Raw genomic sequence first — 20,925 nt, forward strand, 5'->3', positions numbered from 1 at the left:
GACCAGCTCTTCGCTTGGCTGATTTTTTGTAATGTTTTTTTTGGATTCAGTCCTGTTAATTTCTTCTCTGATTTTAATTATTTTTTTCTCCTACTAGATTTGGGTCTGGTTTGCTGCAGTTTTTCTAGGTCCTTGAGATGTGCTGAAAGCTCATTTATTTGGTGCCTTTCCAATTTCTTGATATAGGCCCCTATTGCTATAAACTTGCCTCTCAATACTGCTTTTGCTGTATCCCATAAGTTTGATATGTTGTGTTGTTATCATTTAATTGCAGAAAGTTTCTGATTTCTCTTTTGATTTCTTGAATGACCCAGTGTTCATTCAGGAGCATGCTGTTCAGTCTCCATGTGTTTGCATACTTTCTGGGGTTTCCTGAGTTGCTAATTTCCAGCTTCATTCCGCTGTGGTCTGAGAAGCTGCATGGTATGATTCTAATTCTTTTAAATTTGCTGAGACTTCCTTTATGACCTAGTATGTGATCAATCCTAGAGAAGATTCCATGCAGTGCTGAGAAGAATGTAAAGTCTTTAGATGTAGGATTGAAAGTTCTGTAGATATCTGTTAGATCCATTTGGGCAATAGTGTCGATTAAATCTGCTGTTTCCTTGTTGACCTTCTGTCCGGATGATCTATCTGTTTCTGAGAGTGGAGTATTGAAGTCCCCCAGTACTATTGTATTGGAATCTAAGTCTCCCTTTAAGTCCCTTAACATATCTTTTAAATAGACCTGTGCCCTGTAATTAGGTGCATATACATTTATAATAGTTACATCTTCCTTTTGAATTGAACCCTTAATCTATATATAGTGCCCCTCTTTGTCTCTCTTAACAGTTTTTGTATTAAAGTTTATTTTGTCTGATATTAATATGGCTACACCTGATTTTTTTGATTTTTGTTGGCATGGAATATCTTTTTCCAACCTTTCACTTTCAGTCTGCATGCATCTTTGTTAGAGAGATGTGTTTCTTGTAGGCAACAAATAGTTGGGTGTTGTTCCAGTCAGCCAAACGGTGTCTTTTAACTGAAGAGTTAAGTCCATTAATGTTTAATGTGACTATTGATACATAGTGACTTTGCCCTGCCATTTTCCTGGAGATATTTTTTAGTATATGCTTTGAGCTTCCCATGCTCTTTTACTGGTAGGTGTTCTTCCTTTACCTTCTTTCATATTGATTGCCGTATTTCTGTGTTTCTGAGTGTAGCACATCTTTAAGTATCTTTTGCAGGGCCGGACGAGTGGCGGCAAAGTCTTTCAATTTCTGTTTGCTATGAAAGTTCTTTATTTCACCTTCATTCACAAATGAGAGCTTTGCAGGATATAATATTCTGGGCTGGCAATTTTTCTCTCTTAGCACCTGTGCTATGTCTCGCCATTCCCTCCTAGCTTGTAGGGTTTCTGATGAGAAGTCTGCTGTGAGTCTGATTGGAGATCCTCTGAGAGTAATCTCTCTTGCACATTTTAGGATCTTTTCTTTATGTTTCACTGTGGTGAGTTTAATTACAATGTGTCGTGGTGAGGATCTCTTTTGGTCATGTTTATTGGGAGTTCTATGAGCTTCCTGTACTAGGATGTCTCTGTCCTTCTCCAAATCTGGAAAGTTCTCTGCTAGTATCTCACTAAAAAGGCCTTCCAATCCTTTCTCTCCATGCCTTCAGGAACTCCTAGAACCCGAATGTTGGTTTTTTTAATAGTATCCTGTAGATTCCCAACAATATTTTTTAGATTTCTAATTTCCTCTTCTTTTCTTTGGTTTGACTGTATCCTTTCCTGTTCTCTGTCTTCTAAGTCCGATATTCTCTCTTCTGCTTCCCCCATTCTGTTTTTAAGGCTCTCTAATGTGTTTGTCATTTCATCTATTGAGGTCTTCATTTCATTTTGATTTCTCTTCACTATCACACTTTCTTGTTCTACTAGTTTCTGCGTTTCATTTTGATTCTTCCTTAAAATTTCATTTTCACGAGAGAGATTTTCAATCCTGTCCAATAAGGATTTCTGTAGTTCAAGGATTTGCTTTTGAAAACTTCTAAATGTTCTTATCATAAATTTTTTGAAATCCGTATCTTGCATTTCGTCTATCTCATCATCTTCATAATCTTGGCTTGGGGTGTTTTGTTTATTTGGAGGCATCATAGTGTCATCGTTGATCTTGTTCCCTTGATTTCTGTGTTTATTGCTTGGCTTGGCATGGTTAATTCTTTTTCCCTCACTGTGAGGTGTTTTTTTTTTTTTTATACTATGTCCGTGTTAAGTGGACTGCCTGCTGTTGGAGGAGCCTTGGAGGCTTGATATGGGTGTGGCCTGAGAGCTCTGCTTGGTTCTTCAGGGTTACAGGTGTGCAAAGGTGACACCCTCAGGTTATGCGTGGTAATTCTCTCTATTTATTTATTTATTCATTTATTTTATTTTATTTTATTTTATTTTATTTTTTATTCAGGAGCTAAATAATACTGCAAGGCTGAGCAGAATGGATGGTATTTAGCTTCCGATCTCTGGCTTCTACCCAAAGAGTCTGTGCAGGCTCCGTTTCTCCTGCGGACTCCCACTGGGTTGGCTATGCTACTGAATTGTAGCCTTAACTCTCCCATTTTATTATGTATATCCCAGCTCTTTGTCTCTTGCTTGCCTTTGCAAGGTTGGGGGAAAGAGGAATTTGTCTGTACCAGTACACCCCCACCTTTTTCTTTTTCCTTCTCTCCTGTAGTCAGTCTATTGAACTTTCCCGCTTCAAAGCCCGCTTCCCTCTAAAATTCTGTCTGCCGTTTCCCCATCAATGTCTCCGGTTACTGAGCTCACCTCCGCTTCCAGCACCGATGTGTGGACTCGGAGCCCTGGGCGTCCCTCCTCTCCCCACTGGTGTCTGTGTCATATCGACTCCCCTTCCCGCACTGGCACTCAGACTCTGCAGCTCCCGCGGTTTGGCTTCCACACGGTGGGCGACCCTGCTCTCACAGTAGGTCCTCTGAGTCACAGCCACTAGCTCCGGAAGAGTTTCCTCTGCAATTTTTTTCCTGATCCTTTTTCTGAGGCTACCGTAACTCCACTTTTATTAAACTAAATTTTCCCGGACTATCGGTGTGCGCCGTCACTATTCCGCCATCTTGGATATTATCTGTTTATAATTATTATATATTAAAAGGAAACCTGTTAAAGTGAAATGAACACTATGAGAAACGGTGACTTGATCAGCCCTTGTCCTGACTATTGATGAACAACTTAACACGTTATCCCTCTCAGTATTTTTTTTTTGTTTATTTGTTCTACTTAATATTTTTGGTTGAATCCTGTAATCAATACACAGTTATTCTCAAGTGTTGAAACTTAACTGAAAAGTGATCTCTGTTAAATATAAGAGTGGGAGTAAGAGAGGGAAGAGATGTGCAATTCGGGACATGCTCAAGCTGACTTACCTCAAACGATAGAATATATATGAATATATTTATATACATGCAAATATAAATAAATATATATATATAAAGAATTTATTTATTTATTTGACAGGTGTACTTACAGACAGTGAGAGGAAGAGACAGAGAGAAATGTCTTCCGTATGCTCATTTACTCCCCTAATGACTGCAATGTCTGGAGCTGGGCCAATCTGAGCTAGGAGCTTCCAGGTCTCCCACATTTTGGCAGGGAGCAAAGCACTTGGAACAGCTTCTATGGCTCTCCCAGGCTATTGCAGAGAGCTGGATGGGAAATGGGGACTAGAACTGGTACACATATGGGGTACCAGCACTGCAGGTAAAGGATTACACCACTGCACCACAGTGCTGGTCCCAATCTATCCTTTATTAAGGAGATCTCAGTAATCATGTTCAGGTATTGCTGTCCTATATTCATGGCCTAAGTCCTAGCAGACAACATGATTTGGAGAATCGTAAGCACAAGGTGTGTAGGAGACTTCATTTCTCATACAGCACAGTTAATAACAAGGTTCCAAGAGGGGAAATTACTTGCATCTTTGAGAACAAATGGATATCACAGGTGATCTAAAGAATTCAGAAGGTTTGTGAGCCCCTAGAGTGAAAAAGTCACTGGGAGCACAAGGACAGTTCCTAGAGTTTATTTTGACGGATTTTAGCCCCTTTCATTGGAGGGAGGCCCAAAGAAGCTGGACTGATTTGTAAACCTCAGAAGTGTCTTTTCAAGGTGAAGGCAAACTGAGACTGAGGGGTTTTTGGAAAAACTTTGAATAAAACACATTTGCCACACTTGGTTAAGACACATCATTTATCTATTGATTTTTATCAGATCTTTTAACATTAGGTATAAGGTACAGTGGACATGGTGGATGGCATATAGCAATATGATTTTAGTAATATATCATGAGGTGCTTTTTTTTTACTGGATTTAGCAGGTAAAATTGGGCTACCTAATGGGATATAGCTGGAATAATCACCTTTTTGTTAAATAAATCTGAGGTAATAAATGTTAGTGTATGAAGACATTGAGTTTTCTTTTATTGGGCCTTCTTGGTTATTTTAATCTGGGATCTGCGAATTCTCATTTTCTCTAGGCAAGTTGTAAATGAAAAACTTTATTTTATTCCTCATCATGTTGGACCAACTCTGCTGCTTCTGGGATTTTTTTAGTACATCTGACAATTGGAAATTTAGACAATAGTATAGTAAAAATGAGATGTACCAAGTAAAATATTTATTTTTATTCTGATACATTTTTGGAATTCTTCTAAAATTCCTATTGAGTATCCTTGTTAAATTTAGTTGCATCCAAGGTTAAGACTTATTGGAGGCAGGTGCCATGGCTCAATAGGCTAATCCTCCACCTGTGGCTCAGGCACACCAAGTTCTAGTCCTGGTGGGAGCACCAGATTCTGTCCCAGTTGTTCCTCTTCTAGTCCAGCTCTCTGCTATGACCCAGGAGTGAAGTGGAGGATGGCCCAAGTGCTTGGGCCCTGCACCTGCATGGGAGACCAGGAGGAAGCACCTGGCTCCTGGCTTTGGATCAGCACAGTGTGCCGGCCGCAGCACACTGGCCACAGCAGCCACTTGGGGGTAAACCAACAGAAAAAGGAAGACCTTTCTCTCTGTCTCTCTCTCTCACTGTCCACTCTGCCTGTCAAAATAAAAAAAATAATTTTTATAAAAAGACTTATTGGAGCCACTCTAGTGATTATACCCATGAAACTTTGTTAATAAATGCAAATAGAACCTGGGAAAATTGATGTATATCTTATGCTGTAAAGACTTAAGTTTGAACATCTTTTTTATCTTTTTTAATTATATAATTTAAAAACAAATTTTAGATTTTTTTTGACTTTATTAAGCCACAGCTCTGGCCCCATTAATATGTCTTAACAATGTTTTTTCCTCTCAGACTTATCTCTATTGTTTCAGTTAACTGCATGCCTTTTCTTTACATTTAGATTCTCTCAGCTGTCAAAGCTTATTCATCTTAATTCTGTTGTTCCTATTTCCCTCCCTTTTATTCTGTCCCTAGGCTAATTGAGGTCATGATTCTCCATTCCTTCTGTGTGGTGTCACAGTAGCCTTGAAGTGTTGTTTTTCTCTTCTGATTTCTAAAGAAAGAAATTATGTATTCCCCCAGTTTAGATATTTTAATAATTCATTCTAAAACAAAGGTTAAATAATCTTAATTTGACAAGAATTTTCATGGCCAGCAGTGTGGCGTAGTGGGTAGAGCCACCACTTGCAGTTCTGGCATCTCATATAGATCCAGATCTCTGCTATAGCCTGGGAAAGCAGTAGAAAATGGCCCAAGTCCTGGGCCCCTGCACCCATGTGAGAGACCTGGAAGAAGCTCCTTGCTCCTGGCTTTGGATCAGCACAACTCTGGCCATTTTAGCCAACTGGGGAGTGAACCAGTGGATGGAAGACCCCTCTCTCTTCTCTGCCTCTCTCTGTGTAACTCTGACTTTCAAATAAATAAATAAATCTTTAAAAAAATAATTTTTTTCCAATTTTAGATTTGTTCTACTTCATTGCCACTTCAGGATGTGTGTAAGGAGTGCATATCCAGTTTTTCTATTTTGGATTTTTGGGATTTTGTATTAGCTCTGCTGTCTATTCATTTTTCTTGAGCATTGGTGATATCTTCTCCTTAGTTGTATTAAGAGAGAGAGCAATAGCCCTCATGTCCTTTTAGGTAAGTAAGACATATTAAAAACAGAGCATTCAGTATACATTCATAGTATTTTGACTTGTTCAATTGGTTTTCCTGACCTCCCTTGGATATTCTTGGTCTCTGCTGTACAGCTTTCTATACTCATTAATTCTTTGATATTCCCAAATCCAGAAAATGAATGATTCAACAGCTGTGTTCCTGTATTTGCTGGGACTCAGGGTAAGAAGCAAAGTGGAGGTGTTCAGGAATCTAAAGTTACATGCTACATAGCAAAGCAAATCATTTCCTATACAAAGTGACTGGGAAATCCAGAATCTTTTGCACACTATATTGGATCCTGAACTATTACTGAGCTATTCAGTAAGATTTTAATGTATTTATTTTCTCTGTGTGTGTGTTTGTATTTCTAAATAAACTCTGCTGGGCTACTTAACATTAACGTGTATTGCAGAATTTTTTCATCAGTTTTTACTTTTAAAAAGTTTCTCTTTCAGTTTTATGGGAGAGGGTAGAAGTTTTCTGCTATGTAACTGAAAATTCATTCATTCATTACATTTAAAAATATTTGTTGGAAATTGGTGGCATACTATTAATTCTCATGTGATTTGCACGAAACTAAATACATTCTCTATTTTGTTTTGCTTAACATTTCTGCATGTGTGGACTTCTTTTTTCCTTATTGCCCCAAATCCCTTTGTGGATTGGGATGGCAAATGGGTTTTACACTGGACAAAACATGTTATTTTGGCAAAGAAGTACTTAGCCTTCCTGCTTCAAGTATTCAAATATTACATTAGAAATCAGTATATTTGTATACTGTACAAATGTCCTTCATACAATTTTGTAATATTCTGGGATGGGAGAGGGAGCAGGAAATAGGAGGGTTATGGGTGGGAGGGAAGTTATGGGGGAGGGGAAGCCACTGTAATCCAAAAGCTGTACTTCGGAAATTTATATTTCTTAAATAAAAGTTAAGCAATTTTGTAATCTTCACCTTCCTTTTTATTTAGTCCTTTTTTAAAAAAGATTTATTTATTTTACTTGAAAGTCAGAGTTACACACACAGAGAAGGAGAGAGAGAGAGAGCAGCCTTCCAACCACTGGTTCACTCCTGATTTGGCAACAATGGCTGGAGCTGTGCCGATCCAAAGCCAGGAGCCAGTAGCTTCTTTTGGGTCTCCTATGCAGGTGCAGGAGCCCAAGGGTCTGGGTCATCCTCTACTGCTTGATAGTAAGTCTTACTTGCCTAAAAAGCTGGATAGTAATTTGAGTAGCCAGGACTTGAACTGGCACCCATGTGGGATGTCGGCACTGCAAGCCACAGCTTTACTTGCTACACCACAGCATCGGCCCCTTTATTCTTATGACTATTGCTATGCTATTGGAATTTATAATTGATAATGCTGAACAATTGAAACTGTCTTATTTACAATTGTAGGACTGGATATGGCAGTTTTACTTGAAGTAAAGTATGTAGCCTGCTTATTGTATGATTTTCGGTAAAGCATGCATTTATATGTAACAGCAGATCTGTTAATCATTTAAAAGTGAATTATCATGATTACCCAGATATAAAGAGTGCAATATGTGCTAATGAGTTAGCAGTCACAGACATTTAGAATTAGAGGGATTTTAGAACTTTTTCAATACTGCAGTTTTTATGAAAAACTAATATTTTTTTATTTGACAGGTAGAGTTATAGACAGTGAGAAAGACAGAAAGGTCTTCCTTCCATTGGTTCACTCCCCAAATGGCCACCACAGTTGGAGCTGTGCCTATCCAAAGCCAGGAGTCAGGTGCTTTCTCCTGGTCTCCCATGTGGGTGCAGGGCCCAAGCACTTGGGCCATCCTCCACTGCCTTCCCGGGCCATAGCAGAGAGCTGGACTGAAAGAGGAGCAACCAGGACTAGAACCCTTTGCCCAGATGGGATACCAGCACCACACACAGAGAATTAACCAAGTGAGCCACGGCGCTGGCCCCCCATAAATTTACTCTTAACAAAATATCAAAATATCTTATTCAGTATAAAGTTAGTAGTGAAAAAGAGACTACCTTGTTGAACACAGAAATTTGAGATTATATTTCTTGGTTAATTTGCATCTTAAGGCTTATTGCCTAGTTTGCTTCAATATTTCAATCTAATATTACTAGTAATATCTTGTACTTAGTGGTTCACTGTGTGCAAGACAATATTTTTTTGATTTTTTAAAAGATTTATTTATTTATTTGGAAGTCAGAGTTACACAGATAGTGAACAAGAGGAAGAGAGAGAGAGGTCCTCCATTTGCTGGTTCACTCCCCAGATGGCCTAAAAGGTCAGAGATATGCCAATCTGAAGCCAGGAGCCAGGACCTCTTCAGGGTCTCCCATGCAGATTCAGGGGCCCAAGGACTTGGGCCAACTTCCTACTGCTCTCCCAGGCTCTAGCAGAGAGCTGGATGGAAAGTGGAGCAGCCGGGACTTGAACCGGCCTCCATATGGGATGCCCACACTGCATGCAGTGGCTTTACTGGCTACACCACGGGCCTGGCCTCAAGACAATGCTCTAAAATGATGCATTAATTATTCCCAAATATTGAAAAGTGGCATGGTACACATTTGAATGTGTTGTTTTGTACTAGTTGTAGAAACAGTTTTGTGGGGAGCAACTCGGACTAGACTAAGTTACTGGAGTTAAGACTTATTCTATGCATCTGCTCTCCCACAATATGGTGCTGGGAGAGGAGGAAACAGCTTCTACGCAGCTGCCTCTTGCCAACTTGAGTGATGACCTCCAGGAGCTGATCCTGCTCCTGATTGGAGGAGAGCAGCGTACTCGGCGTGTGGGCAGCCGAGTTGGGATTGGCGGAAGAGGACTATAAAGGAGGAGAGAGACAACATGCACCAGGAACATCTAAGGGGAACATCTATCTCAAGGAACACGTGTGCAGCCCCCGAGAGAGCCGGCCGGCGGTGTGCCACTCCCCCGCGGAAGTGGGGAATGTGGCAGGGGGAACCGCCCTTCCACAGAGGTGGAAGGGTCAGTAGCCAACCCGGGAAGAACCAGCAGCAAACCCAGGGAGGACTGAGCAGACGAAAGAACAGCGCAGGGTCCTGTGTCGTTCCTCCACAAAGACGGGGAGCAACAAGTTTAAAATATATTTATATTTAAAAATGTAAGCTTTGATCTAAAGTATTACTTTCCCTTAAGGTGCCTGTTTGGAAACTAAGAGATCGTTGAAGTCTATCTTGAGTACAACTGATATTATCCAAGCCTCCTTTATCACATGAGGATGCTAAATGCCAAGGCCCAGAGAAGTAAAGTGAATTGTTCAAGGTCACATAGGTAAGTTGTAGCAGGGATAATTCTGTATTAGAATTAGGTATCCTGATACATAGGCCACTGTTTTGTCAATTTAGTACTCCTTCTGGAGTTAAACATTCTAAGTTGTGGAAAATTAAGTTTGGAAATTTAGTGGTTGCTATGTTGTTTTGGTGAGAAATTTCTGTGTATAGCTATGAGTTGCTTAAATTTTATTCAATATATTTTTCTAGTATGTTTGCTATTTATTTGAAATGTATAACAAATAGCTTCATCTATTTGCCAAAAGAAGTTTTTAAAGATTTATTTATATTATTTGAAAGTCAGAATTACACAGAGAGAGAAGGAGAGGCAGAGAGTGGTCTTCCATTCACTGGTTCACTCCACAGTTGGCGTCCATGGCTGGAGCTGTGCCGACTAGAAGGCAGGAGCCAGGAGCCTCTTCCTGGTCTCCTATGCAGGTTCAGGGTCCAAGGACTTGGACCATTTTATAGTGCTTTCCCAGGCCATAGCAGAGAGCTGGATAGGGAGTGGAGCAGCCAGGTCTTGAACTGATGCCCCTATGGAATACCAGCACTGCAGGTGGCAGCCTCACCCACTATGCCACAGTGCCAGCCCTTGTCAAAAAAATTTATAGAAGCTATTACATATATACACTTAACAATTATTTAGTTACTTGACATGAACCATCCCTGCATATTTGAAAATTTTGAATGGTATCACTTGGGTTTTAACAATGTTATATTTGGGGTCTCTTAATATTTTTAGTGATGATGTTTTAAAGGCCCTTTCTGTTTTATGAAAAATGATAAGGATTTTGTTTTACAATGGCCATAGTATTACCACTTAAAGCAATAGATTAAATAACACTTTTAAACAAAGTCATTTAATACTGAATTCTAATACATTGGTATATTTTAAAGTGAGAAACCGGATTTCTTTCAGATAGTCTAAATAAGAATGATAATCAAAATTGAAGACATCTACAGTTTTTAATCACTTGTTTTAAATATTGGTCATAATGGTCCAATTTAGAGTTTTAATTTTAATTACCTTTTAAAAGATTCAATATGGTTTATAGAAAGAATTCAGAGAACATAATTATATACTCAACCTCCCTCCCTTCTTTTTCCTTCTTTGTCATTTTTTTAGCTTATGAAATGACATTTTCAGTTTACATTACATTAAAAAGGGTTGTTGAATCAAGGGCAAGTTTAACAGGCAAAAAGCAAAAAGATCCTAATTTAGAGGGAATACAGACAATGGCTCTAAACAATATTTGAATATCACATCTAAACAATATTTGAAGAAATTGATAAAATAAAATAAAAATTTTAATTTCTCCTACTAAAATGCTCAGAGAAAGTCTTTCATTATTTATCAAATATTAGTGCAAAAATATGGATTTAAATGATCCCAAAAAGTGATCAAGTTTTGGGTAATAAAGTCCAATTTTTGTCAAGGCTTTTTGACAGTCTCACAGAAAACTTGTGTTTGTGAATGGGAAGAATAATATCAAAATGTCCATACTACCAAAAGCAATTTGCAAATTCAATGCAATCCCAATCAACATACCAACGATGTTATTCTCAGAGCTAGAAAAAAATGATGCTAAAATTCATATAGAAACATGAGAGATGCTTAACATCTAAAGCAATATTATAAAGCAAAAAAAAAGCTGGAGACATCACACCATATTTTAAGACATATTACAAGGGTCAGCACTATGACAAAGCAGGTAAAGTCACCGTCTGCAGTGCCAGCATCTCATATGGGTGCCAGTATGTTTCCCAGCTGCTCCACTTCTTATACCCCTCTCTGTTATAGCCTGAGAAAAAAGTAGAAAATGGCCAACATCTTTGGGCCCCTGCACCTGCATAGAGACCTGGAAGAGGCTCCTGACACTTGGATTCACATCAACACAGCTCCGGCCATTGTGGCCATTTGGGGAGTAAACCAGTGAATGGAAGACCTCTCTCTCTCTGCCTCTACCTCTCTGTAATTCTGCCTTTCAAATAAATAAACTGCAAAAAAACAAAAAGAAGAGGTGTTAGCACTGACATAATAACAGACACATAGTTCAATGGACAAGAATAGGTAGCATAGAAATAAACCCAAATTTCTACCAGCAACTCATATTTAACAAAGAAACTAAAATGACCTGGAGAAAGAAGAATCTCTTTCACAAGTGGTGCAGAGGAACTTGATTATCCATATGTAGAAGCCTGAAAATAGACTCCAACATCTCTTACACTATGTGAAAGTGAACTCACAGTGAATTAAAAATCTAATCATAAGACCAAACCCCAAGTAAACATAGGGAAACTCTAAATATTGTCAACAGACAACAGCTTTTGGGTAAGATTCCAATAGCAATAGTAACAAAAATAAAAACAGAGACATTTGAGTATATCAAACTAAGATACTTCTTCACAACAAAGTAAACATCAGAGTGTAGATACAGCAAACAGAATGGCAGGAAAAATTAAAACTCTGAATGTTTACAGATTTCCAGAACATTTACATAAATTGGAAAAACTCCAAAAAATACAGTGAAGAAACAGGCAAGGATCTGAATAGACATTTCTCAGAAGAAATGTAAATGGTCAAAACATGTGAATATGCCCAATGTCACTAGCCATTATGTAAATATAAATCAGAACACAATATCAGTCTCCAACACCTGTGGGAGAATACAATGCTCAGGTTTTTGTGTGTGCAGCAAGTGGGTTTAGAGGACCCTGTTCACCTCTGGAGAGCAGAGTCTACAGGGGGGTAAAGAAACCTTACTGCTTTCCTAATGGGCTTATTAAGTTCTCGACCAGTGCCTGTTAGTCTTGCCACAAACTTTCTAGTCTCACTACTTTCCTTCTTCTTCCTCTTCTCTGTGACTTGTAAAATAGTATACATTCTATATACTGTGGATACTTTTGATTTATTTTATTCCTTCTGTCTCTTATGAAGTTCCTCCATGAAAGCATAGCCCTCAAAATATTCATTCATTTATGCAGTCTGCAGATTTCATGAGTTACTAAATTCCAAGTAGTATGTTAAAGGCAAGATCTAGGCCTAAGAGAAAAGTGGTCTGAATTCTGTGCCTAGAAGAGGATTTGGGACATAGTAGAACTTCAGTGAAGTGCTATGTGAATGACATGCACTCAGTAAATGAGTAATCTAAAGCATACACTGCATTTAAGCAACACAGCAGCCCTACTCACCTCAGGTAGAGCAATTGAGAGGAATAATGTGAACAAAAATAAGACATCAATAAGTTGAATGATAACAGAGAAAAAATGAGATGGATGCCAACATTACTGACCTATTTTTGAGGAATTAAATTGATAGAGGGGCTGGCATTGTGGCTAAGTGGGGTAAGCTGCAATCTGTGAGGCCAGCATATCATGTGAGTTCCACTTTGAGTTTAGGAATCTCCACTTCCAATTTAGCTCACTGCTAAACACCTGGGAAACCAGCAGAAGATGGACGAAGGACTTGGGTCCTTGCCACTCACGTGGGAGACTTGGATGAAGCTCCTGACTTCAGCATGCCCAAGGCTCAGCTGTTGAAACTCTGGGGTGTGAGCCAGCAGATGAAAGCTATCTCTGTCTTTCCCTCTCTCTCTAAATCCACCTTTCAAATAAACAAATATTTAATAAACAAATTATCTGATTTAAAAGTACACAAAACCATGAACAATACTATATCATCTTTATGCCAAAATGATAAAAAATAACAAATGCTAGAGAGCATATGGGAAAAGAAAACCTTCATATATGGTGGGTGAAAACACAAATTAGTACAGATGTTATGGAGAACAGTATGGTCATTCCTTAAAAAGGATAAAAACTGGGACCGGCACTGTTGTGCAATGGGTTAAAGCCCTGGCCTGAAGGGCCATGGACAGTGCATCTGAAGGGGCAAACCACCTTTCACAACCTCTCCACTTACAGCTAAAAGGGTTTTTTCCTGTATGTGTTGTCCTGGGGACTATCACATGAGAGTTTTTTAAAGATTTATTTATTTATTTGTTTGTTTGAAAGTCAGAATTACAGAAAGCAAGAGTGAGATAGAGATCTTCCATCCACTGGTTCATTCCCTAAATGGCCACAATGGTCAGGGCTGGGCCAGGCTGAAACCAGGAGCCAGGATCTTCATCTGGGTCTCCCATGTGAGTGCAGGGGCCCAAGTACTGGGGCTATCTTGCACTGCTTTTCCAGGTATATTAGCAGGCAGCTGGATCCAAAACAGAGCAGCCAGGACTTGAACTGGCACCCATAGGTGATGCAGGCTATTGCAGACAACACAGCTGTGGTCCCACATGAGAAATTTTAAAGTAGGTCTTGTCACATCCTGGATAACTACAGATGGGACTTCTTATTCTGGAAGAGTCAATCTGAGAAAAGACTTTAGCTGCTAAATGGGAAAACCCAGGAATGGAGGCAATGGGAGAGCCTGGTATCATCTGAGCTCACCATTGGCAGCTATGGGCTTTGTAAAAAGCACTGAGTTACAAGAGATATGACAGCTGCTTTGGGCACCTGAGAACCCATCATCAGCTTTTGTCCTGAGGACATGGGCCAGCTGATATCTATACATGACTGTCTCTGAGGTAGGCACAGAAAAGTCAAAGTGAGCACCCTCTTTTTCATCAACTTCTGCCACTGTTTCACTCACATCTGTTCGGTGACCCAGCTGCACAAGGTATGTTTTTCCCTTGCAGTGTTACATTTAGGTGGATTCTTTGAAAGGGGTTGTCCTTAACACTTGGAGATGCTGGCTGCATTTACTGGCAGGATCGGTGGCTACAAAGGTGGGCATCAGCTGCAGGATGCAACACACTGATTGCATGAGTCTTGGGCAACTTGGAGGAGAGAAATTGGGATGTTTTCTTCCTCTGAATAATGCAGCAATGTGCAGCTTCACTGGATTGGAAAATGACTTGAGGTATTTTACTTGAAGTAGATGGTGCAATCAGATTGACATTAGGGTTCAAATTCTGAGTGGCTGTAAGGTAGAGTCAACAAACAACATTGAAAGAGAATTACAGACCAATATCCCTGATGAACATAGATGCAAAAATCCTCAATAAAATTCTCGCCAATAGAATGCAACAACACATCAGAAAGATCATCCACCTAGACCAAGTGGGATTTATCCCTGGTATGCAGGGATGGTTTAATGTGCGCAAGACAATCAATGTGATACACCACATTAACAGACTGCAGAAGAAAAACCATATGATTATCTCAATAGATGCTGAGAAAGCATTTGATAAAATACAACACCCGTTCATGATGAAAACTCTAAGCAAACTGGGTTTGGAAGGAACATTCCTCAATACAATCAAAGCAATTTATGAAAAACCCACAGCCAACATCCTATTGAATGGGGAAAAGTTGGAAGCATTTCCACTGAGATCTGGAACCAGACAGGGATGCCCACTCTCACCACTGCTATTCAATATAGTTCTGGAGGTTCTAGCCAGAGCTATTAGGCAAGAAAAAGAAATTAAAGGGATACAAATTGGGAAGGAAGAACTCAAACTATCCCTCTTTGCAGATGACATGATTCTGTATTTAGGGGACCCAAAGAACTCTACTAAGAGACTATTGGAACTCATAGAAGAGTTTGGCAAAGTAGCATGGTATAAAATCAATGCACAAAAATCAACAGCCTTTGTATACACAGACAATGCCATGGCTGAGGAAGAACTTCTAAGATCAATCCCATTCACAAAAGCTACAAAAACAATCAAATACCTTGGAATAAACTTAACCAAGGACGTTAAAGATCTCTACAATGAAAATTACAAAACCTTAAAGAAAGAAATAGAAGAGGATACGAAGAAATGGAAAAATCTTCCATGCTCATGGATTGGAAGAATCAATATCATCAAAATGTCCATTCTCCCAAAAGCAATTTACAGATTCAATGCAATACCAATCAAGATACCGAAGACCTTCTTCTCAGATCTGGAAAAAATGGTGCTGAAATTTATATGGAGGCACAAGAGACCTCGAATAGCTAAAGCAATCTTGTACAACAAAAACAAAGCTGGAGGCATCACAATACCCGATTTCAGGACATACTACAGGGCAGTTGTAATCAAAACAGCATGGTACTGGTACAGAAACAGATGGATAGACCAATGGAACAGAATTGAAACACCAGAAATCAACCCAAACATCTACAGCCAACTTATATTTGATCAAGGATCTAAAACTAATTCCTGGAGCAAGGACAGTCTATTCAATAAATGGTGCTGGGAAAATTGGATTTCCACATGCAGAATCATGAAGCAAGACCCCTACCTTACACCTTACACAAAAGTCCACTCAACATGGATTAAAGACCTAAATCTACGACCTGACACCATCAAGTTATTAGAGAACATTGGAGAAACCCTTCAAGATATTGGCACAGGCAAAGAGTTTCTGGAAAAGACCCGGGAGGCACAGGCAGTCAAAGCAAAAATCAACTATTGGGATTGCATCAAATTGAGAAGTTTCTGTACTGCAAAAGAAACAGTCAGGAGACTGAAGAGACAACCGACAGAATGGGAAAAAATATTTGCAAACTATGCAACAGATAAAGGGTTAATAACCAGAATCTACAAAGAGATCAAGAAACTCCACAAAAACAAAACCAACAACCCACTTAAGAGATGGGCCAAGGACCTCAATAGACATTTTTCAAAAGAGGAAATCCAAATGGCCAACAGGCACATGAAAAAATGTTCAAGGTCATTAGCAATCAGGGAAATGCAAATCAAAAGCACAATGAGGTTTCACCTCACCCCGGTTAGAATGGCTCACATGCAGAAATCTACCAACAACAGATGCTGGCGAGGATGTGGGGAAAAAGGGACACTAACCCACTGTTGGTGGGAATGCAAACTGGTCAAGCCACTATGGAAGTCAGTCTGGAGATTCCTCAGAAACCTGAAGATAACCCTACCATTCGACCCAGCCATCCCACTCCTTGGAATTTACCCAGAGGAATTTAAATTGGCAAACAAAAAAGAGGTCTGCACCCTAATGTTTATTGCAGCACAATTCACAATAGCTAAGACCTGGAACCAACCTAAATGCCCATCAACGATAGACTGGATAAAGAAATTATGGGATATGTACTCTTTAGAATACTATACTGCAGTAAGAAACAACGAAATCCAGTCATTTGCAACAAAATGGAGGAATCTGGAACACATCATGCTGAGTGAAATAAGCCAGTCCCAAAGGGACAAATACCATATGTTCTCCCTGATCGGTGATGACTGACTGAACACCAAGAGGGAAACCTGTTGGAGTGAGGTGGGCACTATGGGAAACGGTGGCTTGATCAGCATAGCCCTGACTGTTAATGAACAACTTAATACATTATCCCTCTTAGTAGTTTTTTTTTTATCTGTTCTACTTAATATGACTGGTTTAGATCTGTAATTGATGCACAGTTATTCTTAAGTGTTGAAAATTAACTGAAATGTGATCCCTGTTGAACATGGTGGTGGGAATGGGAGAGGGAAGAGATGTATAATTTGGGACATGCTCAGGCTGACTTGCCCCAAGTGGTGGAGTTGGAAGCATACCAGGGGATTCCAATTCAATCCCTTTGAGGTGGCATGTACCACTGCCATCTCACTGTTCCAGGTGATCAGTTTCAGTTCACAGTTGGTCATGGTGGAGGGACTGGGAGTCAAAGGGAGCACATAGGCAAGTCTAGTACCTGCTAACGCTAACCGATGGAGTAAATAAAGGGGAGAGTGATCCAACATGGGAAGTGAGATACTCAGCAGACTCATAGAATGGCAGATGTCCTAAATAGCACTCTGGCCTCAGAATCAGCCCTAAAGGCATTCGGAGCTGGCTGAAAAGCTCATGAGAGTATTTCAGGCATGGAAAGCCAAGACACTCTGGCAAAAGATCTCTGCGAGTGAGATCCCAGTGGAAAGAACAGGTCATCAAAGAGGGAGGTACCTTTCTCTGAATGGAGGAGAGAACCTCCACTTTGACTATGACCTTGTCTAAACAAGATAAGAGTCGGAGAACTCAGAGGGCTTCCATAGCCTTGGAAACTCATGACTGGAGCATAGGGAGATTACTGATGCCATAGACAGGAGTGTCAATTGGTAAAGTCAACAACAGGAGTCACTGTGCACTTACTCCTCATGTAGGATCTCTATCCTTAATGTGCTGTACATTGAGATTTAATGCTATAACGAGTACTCAAACAATATATTTCACTTTGTGTTTCTATGGGGGTGCAAACTGTTGAAATCCTTACTTAATGCATACTAAACTGATCCTCTGTAAAAAAAAAAAAAAGAAATTATCAATTCCCAACTTGACTCTCACTGGGATTAAACATGACAATAGGTCTGCTCTGATTTAATCATCATTTAAAAAAAATCATCTATTATTTTTCACTTTATGTTTCTGTGTGGGAGCAAACTGTTGAAATCCATACTTGATGTATACTAAGCTGATCATCTGTATATTAAGATAATCAAAAATGGATCTTGATGTGAATGGAAGGGGAGAGGGAGTGGGAAAGGGGAGGGTTGTGGGTGGGAGGGATGTTATTGGGGGGAAGCCATTGTAATCCATAATTCGTACTTTGGAAATTTATATGCATTAAATAAAAGTTTAAAAAAAAAAGATGCCATTTGGGAACAGTGTCCCACGTTGGAGTACTTGGCTTCACATCTTGGCTCCGGATGCTTACTCCACTCTCCTGCCAGCACAGACCCTGAGAGGCAGTGCTGACTGGTCAGGTAGTAGGGTTCCCCACTCATGTGGGAGCCTTGCATTCAGTTCCAGCTCCTAACTTTAGGCTGACTCAGATCTACGATGTTGGTGTTTGAGAAGTGAACCAACAGATGAGAGCTCTGCTACTGTCTCTCCCTCTCAAGTAATTTTTTAAATGTTTTTCTCATTGTAAAACAAGGAAGCATGGAAAACAAGAATATTGAAAGTTTCAAGAAAATCTATAATTCTATCATACAATTAACATTATGGGCATTGATTTCTACACATTAAATGATTGTCAGTACAAATTATTGCCCTACACTTTTTATAGACACTATTCAAAGCATATCCTCAACTAATTCAATTAATTTAAAGGATTTATTAAATGATAGACTACATTAAATTTATGGATGAATTTCATCAAGCATCATCCAATGTAAATGACTACCATATGTTTGCACTTTTGGGAATCATTCTATTGTGAATATTTTGGCATCAATATAATTCTGTTTAAAATTTCTTTATGAAAAAATATCCGGACTAGAAATCAATTGAATAGTATTTCATGGTTTTGTTACCTAATGACAAATTGCCTTCATTGAGGTTTATAAGTATTTATTCTTTCAACACTAATGTTATGTGTTTATCAAATACAGTTATATTAAGATACATTTGGGGTTGGCACTGTGGCATAGCGGGTAAAGCTGCAGCCTGGCACTGCTAGCATCCCAAATTGATGCTGGTTCGAGTCCCGGCTGCTCCACTTCTGAGCCAGCTCTTTGCTAAGGCCTGGGAAAGCACTGGAAGATGGTCCAAGTCCATGGGCCCCAGAACTCACATGGGGGACCCAGAAGCTCCTGGCTCCTGGCTTTGGGTCAGTGCAGGTCTAGTCATTGCAGCCAATTGGGGAGTGAACCAGCAGATGGAAGACCTCTCTCTCTCCTTTCTGCCTCTTCTTCTCTCTCTGTGTAAATCTGGCTTTCAAATAAATAAATAAATAATTTTTAAAAAGATACGTTTGTTTGCAAACAATATGTGACATCAATACAACTACTTAAATTTTCTCATACAAGTAGTTTAATTTGGGGGCCTGAATTATGGCTGATTGGTTCTGTAGTCTAATGATATCTTTGAACCCAACTATGTTCCCCTTCTGTATGAATTTCAGTGCTGTATATTACTAGAATTCTGAAAAAAATTCACAGGAACTTTTTAGGCATCATCTAAACATCATAATCTCCAAAGAGCAAAAATTATTGCAAACCATGATTTTCTAGAATTATTTCTTTGTATAATGCTACAATTTTATTGTAGGTTTAAATTGAGCACACACACACACACACACACACACCCATGTACCATACATACATTCACAAATGCACATACACAATCAGCAAGTCTCCAATGCATTTACCAAAGTGCATCAATATGCTAGTTTAAGATTACTGTCAAAGAATAGTCCCTTTCTTTAAATACCAATTTACTCTATTGATTTATTTTTGACCTAAAATGATGCAGTTTAGTTACTGTTTTGAAAAAGAGGCAGGTATAGGCCGGCGCCGCGGCTCACTAGGCTAATCCTCTGCCTAGCGGCGCCAGCACACCGGGTTCTAGTCCCGGTCGGGGCGACGGATTCTGTCTCGGTTGCCCCTCTTCCAGGCCAGCTCTCTGCTGTGGCCAGGGAGTGCAGTGGAGGATGGCCCAGGTGCTTGGGCCCTGCAGCCCATGGGAGACCAGGAAAAGCACCTGGCTCCTGGCTCCTGCCATCGGATCAGTGCGGTGCGCCGGCCACAACGCGCTGGCTGGGGCGGCCATTGGAGGGTGAACCAACGGCAAAAGGAAGACCTTTCTCTCTGTCTCTCTCTCTCACTGTCCACTCTGCCTGTCAAAAAAAAAAAAAAAAAGAGGCAGGTATCATCACAAAGCACAAGCGAGTGAATAAGTTATATTATCTAGGGAATTAGATAAGAAATGGCTCACTCATCAAATTATTTTTTTTTTTTTTTTTTTTTTTTTTTTTTTTTTTTTTTTTGACAGGCAGAGTGGACAGAGAGAGAGACAGAGAGAGAAAGGTCTTCCTTTTTGCCGTTGGTTCACCCTCCAATGGCCGCCGCTGCAGCCGGCGCACCGCGCTGATCCTGGCAGGAGCCAGGAGCCAGGTGCTTTTCCTGGTCTCCCATGGGGTGCAGGGCCCAAGCACCTGGGCCATCCTCCACTGCACTCCCTGGCCATAGCAGAGAGCTGGCCTGGAAGAGGGGCAACCGGGACAGAATCCGGCGCCCCAACCGGGACTAGAACCCGGTGTGCCGGCGCCGCAAGGTGGAGGATTAGCCTATTGAGCCACGGCGCCGGCCTCACTCATCAAATTAAAATGAATTGAATCCAGTTTGAGTTACCATGTCAAGCAAAATATGAAGTTTTACAAAAATTGAATGTATATAATTTCAAATAAATTTTGAGTTGTGTCTAAATGTGTACACTACAACATTAAGCATAAAGGCACAAATATTTAAATACCTTTATTTAGGAAAATATGAATAGATAATAATAATAATTGCTATTTATGGCATCAATAATCTCCCTATGCACCAGTCATGAGTTTCCAAGGCTATGGAAGCCCCTTGAGTTCTCCGACTCTTATCTTGTTTAGACAAGGTCATAGTCAAAGTGGAGGTTCTCTCCTCCCTTCAGAGAAAGGCACCTCCCTCTTTGAAGACCTGTTCTTTCCACTGGGATCTCACTCACAGAGATCTTTTTGCCAGAGTGCCTT

The 20,925-nt window shown here is 39.9% G+C and overlaps 1 long non-coding RNA gene across 1 annotated transcript in view; it reads left to right on the forward strand.

Annotated features, from left to right (window-relative positions):
• LOC149121374 (uncharacterized) overlaps positions 1 to 20,925 on the forward strand; it is a 115,590-nt gene that overhangs the window by 83,299 nt on the left and 11,366 nt on the right. Inside the window, exon 2 of the long non-coding RNA XR_016223772.1 lies at positions 9,298 to 9,432. This is a non-coding gene — a long non-coding RNA (uncharacterized LOC149121374). The remainder of the gene's footprint in view (positions 1 to 9,297; positions 9,433 to 20,925) is intronic.

This window comes from Oryctolagus cuniculus, chromosome 17 (genome assembly GCF_051225735.1).
Source record: "Oryctolagus cuniculus isolate XC-2025 breed Fujian yellow rabbit chromosome 17, ASM5122573v1, whole genome shotgun sequence".
NCBI classification, from domain to species: domain Eukaryota; kingdom Metazoa; phylum Chordata; class Mammalia; order Lagomorpha; family Leporidae; genus Oryctolagus; species Oryctolagus cuniculus.